The sequence below is a fragment of the Taudactylus pleione genome, unplaced genomic scaffold (genome assembly GCF_031769625.1).
Source record: "Taudactylus pleione unplaced genomic scaffold, aTauple2 ptg000015l, whole genome shotgun sequence".
NCBI classification, from domain to species: Eukaryota; Metazoa; Chordata; class Amphibia; order Anura; family Myobatrachidae; genus Taudactylus; species Taudactylus pleione.
Genome location: NW_028284417.1, coordinates 14,790,117 through 14,799,591, shown reverse-complemented (window position 1 = coordinate 14,799,591; position 9,475 = coordinate 14,790,117). Strand labels below are relative to the sequence as shown.

At 39.2% G+C, this 9,475-nt stretch overlaps 1 pseudogene; it reads right to left on the bottom strand.

The window, feature by feature from the left end:
• Positions 1-9,058: 9,058 nt before the first annotated feature.
• On the bottom strand, positions 9,059-9,177 carry LOC148542128 (5S ribosomal RNA; annotated as a pseudogene).
• Positions 9,178-9,475: the final 298 nt, after the last annotated feature.

Genomic DNA, 9,475 nt, shown 5'->3' with positions numbered 1-9,475 from the left:
GGCATATTTAAGCAAGCTGGTTGGTTAGTAAGATGCCGTTAGAAATAGTCTGTGAACACTGGTGTCCTAGTATTACACTTGTGTAATAATTAGATTAACTATTATTCATTCATTAAATTGGTATTTTATTTTATAATATAAATTGTCTGGTATTAGTTTATACCTCAATTTTATAATGTCGTTTGACTGTACTAGTGAAAATAGATTGTTATAAATTTGTTTATCCATGACAATGTTTTCATGTATTTTAATATTATTAATAAATTAATATTTCTATTTCCTAAACCCCATGGTCACTGCTTATAGCAATATGCAGTACACATCTACAGCGACTGAAATGTTTTTTTTAAGGTCGTAAAAAAATTAGTGAACAGATCCAATAAAGAATTGTTTATATTACAGACATGTTATTTTAGACCATAATTTGAGGTTTAAGCTCTCACTCATCGTAACTCTGGAGATTAACTTTTTATTTGTGAGCAGAGTTTGTGTGGCATGATCCTCCTGCATGACCATTGTGATTTAAAGGTTACTATATCAGTAAAATCCCCTCCTCCATCTGTATATTATTGCTCATCCCTATTACATTCTGCATTCAAATCATAATGTAACATGTCTACCCAATTTACGTATTATTTTTGTGTTTGCATTGACTCTATCAATTAGAATTTCATGGTTTTCATGACTTTTAAACATATGCTTTGAGATGTGGTGTTTATGCACTGTTCACTTTTTAGAAACAAATACGTGATTCTTGTATAATTTCTGCTTGAAAATTACTTTTAATTGTTCTTTAAAACTATACGACAGTTAATCCAAGGGTATTTCACAACTGACTTTTTTTTTGCTAAACTGCATTTTTCCATGATAATCAGTTAGAATCCTGACATATAATCACCATCTGTGCCTGATTTCATGGATAACCCAAGAATCTAAAAATGTGTATTTTGACAATTTTTTCGTGGACAATGTTCCTTTAAAATTGACTAACGACACAATTCTCTTCTGCTTTATGGTGGATTATACTGTTGCTACCCTCTTAGGTGAACTCAGTTGTGGAATTTGTTCTGAGCGATTGATTTAATTACTGTATTTATGCTCATACTGCTTGATGGATACATTTATATTTATGTAATAAAATACTGTGTCATAAAAATAAATAAACAAAAAGATTTCCCACAGTTTGTAACTGATTTCTTTTTGGCTGGCTATGTGAGCCAAATAGGAAATTTCTGAGTTTTAGTATATTTATTATTGTAACAAAAATGCATGAATTCAGTGAAAATATTAGATGGTTGCTAGTATCCAGTTACCATTTAATTAAAGATTTTGAGAATGAAGCATTATGCTACGTTTGTTACCACTATCATTTACAAATTTATGGTGTTTTGCTATTAAAAGCATTGCCCTTTTAAATGTTAAACTGAAACAGTAGATATGTGCGTGGACCCCCCGTGTTTTGGTTCTAATTTATTGTCATGTTTTATTTTTGGTTTTTCCAAAACCACCCTCATGTGTTTTTGATCTAGATATTAATTAAAAAAGACTAATATCATGTGATTTGGGCCTGGTTTTGTTATTACATTATTAACCTAAAAAACATTAATTTCCAGTCATTTCCAATCAATTTCCATTCAACCTCACAGCTCACAATATTGGTCATCAATATTCACCAAAGGCTGGCTAAACTAAGCAACAGAGCAGCAGTACAAACACACGGCAATTTAAAAGATTATAGCACATATATGAAACATTGCGGCACAGCAGTGGCAGACAGGATGGCAGATTATTAAACTAAATGACCCCATAGAAAGAATGTTTTCATTAATCAAGAACTAGATCAGACAGAGTCCTGTGGGCAGTATAGGGAAATGGAGGAGGCGTATGTAGTGTAAGGCAGGTAAAGCATTTATTGATTGATTAAGAAAATCAAATTTGAGACATGGCTTTGCAAAAGCTGTTTTGCAGCAACTAAGAAGAGAAAAGGCCATAAAGAATGTTAATAGCCAAGGATTCCTGATAAGGGTTGCAAGAGAAGCTACCATACTATCCCCCTCCTCCCTCATTCCTAATTAGGAATCACACCACTGTAGTACATTTATGAGGTGTACCAGAGAGTCTGAGAATGAGGGGAACTAGCTCAGAGGACCGAGTGCAGTACAGGGAAATGGAGGTGGAGTATGTAGTGGAAGGCAGGTAAAAAAAGGGTGATCAATTAATTAATGAAAAAAATAAAAATTGAGATGTGGCCTTGTGTCTTCTTGCTAATATTACCAAATATTACTAAATATGCTTCATAATTCTGTTAAATTTTCTTATTCAGGGTCTATAGGGATCCACGGGGATACCATGGGGATATTATGGTTGGAGACCAGGCACCAAACAGTTAAAGCTCCAGCTCCCTGGATGCCTTGGGTCCTCCTCCATATATGCCCTGCCCCTAGCCATAGGACTTCAGTTGTTTGTTTGGAGCAGCAGGATCAAGATGCACCTTTGTAACAGGGAACTGCTCTGGCAGTCCTAAGCTTTTTTTATGTTTTATTTTATGTTTTTGGGTTGGCAGTACTAAGCATCTGAAGTAAGATGCATATACTGCAACTCCATCTACCTCCACCAGGCCGCAACACCAGTAACTGGGCTGGTGATTTTGGCGGGTCGCGGCTAAGCTTGCTAGCCGCTATGCTGCGACCTGGACTGCAACCCGATGTACGTAGATGTCAGGTAAAGTGATTCCTTGCTTATGGGGAATCATGCACGGCAGTCCTTGCTTCTGGTGTCAGAGATGCACCAGAAGTCACTGCTGTCAGGGCCCGGGATTGTCTGCGTCCTCACTACACCACCAGGGCCTTATCGTCTGACTCCGGGGATCGGCAGCAGGTGCTTCTTCTGCCACGAGGCCAGAGTAACTGGCTAGTTAATACAGCCTAGGGGAGGTAGGTGCTCCCCCGACAGCTATTCCCTGACCCAGACGCAGTCACTACAAAGGGGTTCACGCACCTGGGTTGCTCTGTCTACCCTCCATGTGTATATGACATGCTCACGGTCCACTCTCAATGCGCCCTGTAGCTGTTGATCTCAGGAGGGTTTGGGTCAGTCTCCCTGTATACCTCTCCCTTGGTTAAGGTATATAGTGCTCTATATCCTACCATTCCTTTGTGTTTGTGTAGTTGATTTAGAGTCAATTGTAATTTTATTACATATGCATTGTATGTGACTACTTGCTACTTTAGCTGCTTTATTGACATTGTCTTTTATGTCTGCTTTCAATTATATCTATCACTGTTTTTTTGCCATCCTCTTGGGGTGGAGGTCTTTTTCTGAGTACTTCACATTCATTAAGATTTTGTGAAGGCCGTCACATAACATTGCGATTATTGCCTTTATTTTGAACATGTCAAAAGATAAAGGTATACAGTCCTCTGTGCTGGTTTCATGTAAATCATGTACAGCTTATATGTCCCCTCAGGACATTAAGGATGGTTTGTGTGTTGTCTGTCATAATGAGCCATCTAACCGGTCCGGTTTACCTGTGCCTGGACAAAAGCCTTCATTGGTATCCTCTTTGTTCCAGATAATGAAGCAGTTTGTGGATCGTATGGCTGCTCCCACTAGGCTTCCTTGGATGGGGTGTCCACAGCACGCTATGTGTGGACCTCCTATGCATTTTTCCTGGAAGGATAATGATGGCCATTCTAGTCAGAGTATGGCACATCTAATGTTGATAGCAGACCGGTAGTTACCAAGGTGCCTAAGCACAAGTTAGCTTTTTATCAGTCTGTTCAACATATGGATTCAGATGAAGCACAAGGTTCCTCTCCAGGGTCTAGTTTAATCCGTCCACAGTGGATGTTCCTTCTTTGGTGAAGGTGGTTAAATCAATCCTAGACATCAGGATGATGAACCAGCTCATAGTAAGAAGGCTCCAGTGTTTAAACACCTTTGGAAGGTGGTCAGAGCGGAGTTCCCTGAATCTGAACAGCTCACTGAGATTATGGATGAGGCATGGGGTAACCCTGACAAAAGTTTTTATGTGAATAAGAGAATAACATCATTGTATCCTTTCCCGGCTTCTGTATGTGGTAAGCGAGAGGTACTTCCTACTGTGGATGCTCATGCAACGCATTTAATAAAAAATGTTACATTGCGTATTCCATTGGCATCTTCCCTGAAGGATTCCATGGATAAAAATATTGATGTGTGTCTTAAAATTATTTTTCCATCATTTGGAACTGTTACTCGTGAAACTATGGCTAGAGCCTGGGTAGCCAAAGTGGTTGAAGAATGGGAGCATTGGAATATACTTTATCAAATGCTACCAGAGAACAGATGATGTACTGTATATCTCTCATATATGGGAAGCGGCTTCCTATCTGGGAGAAGCTGCTGTAGATGCTGGAATTTTAGCTTGTAAAGTATCAGCAGCTTGAATAGTGGCACACAGGGCCCTTTGGTAAAGATCCTGGAAAACTGATACAGGATCAAAGAGGGAGCTAGAGGTTTTACCTTTCTATGGAAAAGTACTTTTTGGAGCAGAGTTGGATAAAATAATAGCTACTCTGGCAGCTTCAAAGTCAGCAGATCTGCCATCTACTGCGACTATAATGTCTAGACAAGTTTTTTTTCAGTTCTCAGGAACGAGCAAGGGAACAGCCTTCCTCTAAGGCATCTAGTTTTCACAATATATCAAGGCGACAAACTAAGAGATCTGGGCCAGCAAGATGTCCAGTTTCTAAGCTGGAAAACAAACCCTCTGCCTGATGTGGCGAACCTCCTCCTGGGGGATCCCATTGTGGGAGGCCGATTTCTTCAGTTTGCGGATTGTTGGCATCAAACAACAACATATGCCTGGGTCTTGTTATAACGTACTTAAACCTTGTACGATCCTGCCTATACCTTCTAAGCCTTTATACGCTCCTGCCTATACCTTCTAAGTTGACGCTATTTGCGTACGCAGTCATACAGTAAAATAAAAGCCTTCAGACATTGAAATGTGTTTACAATGCACAAAGTATATTATTCAACATAAAAACAGTAGGTTACACGCTGTGATCTAAAGACAATTTAGCGCAAAGAATTTATACAGACCCAAGGTACAGTTATACATACGCACGCGCACTGGAACCAGTTACCGGCATCAGCAAGAAACCTCCGTCAACAGCATCAGCAAGAAGACTCCAGATTGGAGTCTGTACGCACATTTATATACCCTTGCGGGGATTGGGGATACAATAGATAAGTTTGGCATGATTCCATTGGTTCTTCTTAAAGTTGTCTTGGTTACAGGATCATTTATTGGACAATTTCAAATGGATACAAACGGTCTCCAACCTCCCTTTGTATCCTTTTTCCCGCCGCATGCAAATCTAAGCTGCTAACATTACACAGTACATTTTAGTGTTTTAACTCTCTACAGTCCATAAGTTGAGAATGCATGTTTTGCGATCTTCTCACCAATGATACCGGAAAGCTGTTGAGACAGAGTAGATCAGTACAACACCAAACATGGTTTGCTTATTATGTACTAAACCTTAGATATTAAATAGTCTTTATTTCACAACATTAGTAATAAGTGAATAAGCTTTGAATATTACTCTTTGAAGCTATGGAACCTTTTACTTGAGTGTAAAAAACTGTTTAGCAGTAAGGAACTGCAAAAATCCCGGCGCTAATTAAGAGAAGAATATAACGATCAGTGCCAGCTGCAAGTATTAAGGTTATGGTCAGTAACCCAGAGACAATAGTCTCTATAGCAATGTGCAGAAGAAAAACAAAACAATACTGCGCTATGCACTGGTATATTGAATAGTATTAATCATATATCTATAATAGGTTTGCTGTCTGTTAATAAACAGGAGGCCTTGTGAATAAGATAAATGTTTTTAATCAACACAATATAGTTCACATATGTACCAAAATTCCAATCATGTGCACATTGTTACGATAGTGGCTTCCTCCAGAGTGGTATGCTGTGATACCTCAGTTCAATGATACTTTTTTGCATCCAGCAATTTATTACAGCCCATTATTGATCTATTTATTTGTTTTTATGTATTTATAGGATCCATTTTTCATGTGCACATGATTGGAATTTTGGTACATATGTGAACTATATTGTGTTGATTAAAAACATTTATCTTATTCACAAGGCCTCCTGTTTATTAACAGACAGCAAACCTATTATAGATATATGATTAATACTATTCAATATACCAGTGCATAGTGCAGTATTGTTTTGTTTTTCTTTTACTTGAGTGTGCAGTGTGTATGTATTAGGGGTTTGGGAAAAGACACTAGTTAGATTTATGTAGTGAGGACTTTTAACTTGGGGCAGATGTGTACGCATGCAGCTAATAAACAGCGTTTGCATGCAGGATATTATCCATTCGCTAATGTGCGTATTTAATGTGAATATGGGAGATGGGGAGATATGCGTTCGCATAATGCTAATAATATGCGATCGCATGATGCTAATAATAGCATCGCCGTATGTACTTAAGTGTGAGTTTCTCTAAAAATGGCGCTGGACGGACATTCGCAAAATGGTGTCGTGCAGATTCTTATTTTTAAGATGGAGTCTGGTTGCCATTCGCAAGATGGCGACGCTCCAAGCTAATTTTTACACTGATTCTGTCTCAGCCACTAATTCTAATTTTACACTGATTCTGTCTCAGACAGCTTCGACAGTCCAAGAAGTGGTCTCTCAGGGGTATGCCCTCACTTTCAAGAGGCATCCTGCCCTGAAGTTTTTTGCAAAGATGCAGTCATGGCCCTGGCTTTTCAGGAAGCCATTCACTCCCTGTTGCAGGTGGGGGTAATAGTCCCAGTTCCTGTATTGCAACAGGGAAGGGGTTATTATTCCAATCTATTTCTGGTTCAGAAACCTAATGGGGCTTATCGCCCTATACTAAATCTAAAGACCCTCAACAGGTTTATCCATGTACCCAAGTTTTGCATGGAAACTCTCCGATCAATTATTTTGGCAATGGAGCCGGGGGATTACATGGTTTCCCTGGACATTCAGGATGCATATCTGCATGTTCCTATTATACCATCCCAACAGCAATTTTTACGGTTTGCTGTCCTTCAGCAGCATTACCAATTTCAGGCTCTACCCTTTGGTCTATCTATGGCTCCCCAGGTTTTTACCAAAATAATGGCAGTCATGACGGCCTATCTCAGGTACCAGGGAGTCAGAATTCTGCCATATCTGGATGACCTTCTTATAATGGCACAGACTCCAGTTGTTTTACAAAACCATCTTCAACTGACCATAGTCTGCTTACAAAAGCACAGCTGGGTCATCAATTGGAAGAAGTCATCACTTTCTCCAACACAACAGATGGTACATCTGGGAGCTCTTCTGGATTATTGGGCACAGACGGTGTTTCTGCCAGAGGAAAAGATTGTGGCTCTATCATTGCAAACATGCAAGCTGCTTCAAAAGCAAAGGATATCCATTCTGCTAGCAATGCAGGTCCTGGGATCAATGGTATCCACTTTCAACATGGTGAGATATGCTCAGTTCCATTCCAGGCCTCTGCAAAGATTGATTCTCTCCAAGTGGAACAGACAGTATCATAGAAACATATAATTTGACAGCAAATAAGAACCACTTGGCCCATCTAGTCTGTCCCATTTTTAAACATATTATTACCTCAAACCTTATTGAACCTTACTTCTTTTGAAGGATATCCTTATGTCTATCCCATGCATGTTTAAATTGCTCTACTGTCTTAGCCTCTACCATCTCTGATGGGAGGCTATTCCACTTGTCTACTACCCTTTCTGTGAAGTAATTATTATTATTACCTCAAACCTTATTGAACCTTACTCCTTTTGAAGGATATCCTTATGTCTATCCCATGCATGTTTAAATTGTTCTACTGTCTTAGCCTCTACCATCTCTGATGGGAGGCTATTCCACTTGTCTACTACCCTTTCTGTGAAGTAATTTTTCCTCAAATTTCCCCTGAACCTACCACCCTCCAGTTTCAAAACATGCCCTCTTGTTCTAATACATGAAGAATGTCTCCTTCCTTTACCTTGTTAAATCCCTTTATATATTTGAATATTTCAATCATGTCCCCCCTTTCCCTTCTCTGCTCCAAACTATACATATTAAGATCTTTTAGTCTTTCCTGGTACATTTTGTGGTGTAGACCTTGCACCATTTTAGTTGCCCTTCTTTGTACAGTCTCTAATGTATTAATATCCTTCTGGAGATATGGCCTCCAGAACTGAACACAGTATTCGAGATGAGGATGTACCAATGACCTATACAGTGGTATTATCACTTCTTTCTGGAAAGTCATCTGCCAATAAACATTCTAGAACTAAAAGCAGTATACAAAGCACTTATCAGGGCACAGGACCTGCTTCAGGGCAAGCCGGTCCAGATCCAGTCTGACAATGCAACAACAGTGGCCTACCTCAATCATCAGGGAGGCACAAGAAGTTATGCAGCCATGAAAGAGGTGACAAGGGTTCTGATTTGGGCAGAACATCATCTTCCGGCCACCTCTGCAATATTCATACTGGGAGTAATCAATTGGGAAGCAGACTTCCAAAGTTGCCAGGACATACACGCCGGATAGTGGTCTCTCCATCCGGGAGTGTTTCAGCTTCTGGTAAACAAATGGTGTCTCAAAAGATTGGAGAAAAAATGAGGGCTAGTTGCTGGGGCACTCTTAAATAGTTATCTAAAGTATAAGTATAAAATGTAACTTTTATTCGGGTATCTTTAAAATGTCCTAAGGATCTGTACTGCACAGACCTGAATTAACACATGAACAAATAATGATAAAATAATTATTAAATTATATATAGGGCGAACATATCTGAAAAAGAAGGGGTAGCAGTACTCCTGCAAAAAATCTAAACCTTGTGTTTTGGTATTAATATAAGTTAATTCAAACACCCGCCGGAGAGTACCCAATAATACCCTGACCAATACCAGCATAGTGATACGTAAACATCAAGAAAAAATGAACAAGAAGGGGGACGGGAAGAATAAAACCTCTATAGTGTTACCAATGTGTCCCAATACACCTTGATGTATTACCTACAATACCCGGTATTCCCTGGTGGTCTCCCATCCAAGTACTGACCAAGCCCAATACTGTATAGCTTCCAAGATCAGACGAGATTGGGCACATTCAGTCTGGTATGGTTGTAGGTATATAAATACTTGGGAGAAAGGTGGAATGCCCAGGTAAACAAAAAAAAGAGGTAGTTGTAGAACTATCACAATGGAAGAGTCCACTTTATTAAGGTTATAACATTCCAGAAAGAGTATTTACATGAACATACTTTCCTGGGTCCCCAGTACATATAATATGGATGTATAATCGGTCAAGTTGATTCAGTGGTACCACAGAGAAATATTAAAAACTTATAGATGGAGCAGATAAGCATATAGATTTGCCACAATCATAGAACTTAGTGCATATGAGTTCCGCAAAAATCTCAGTACAAC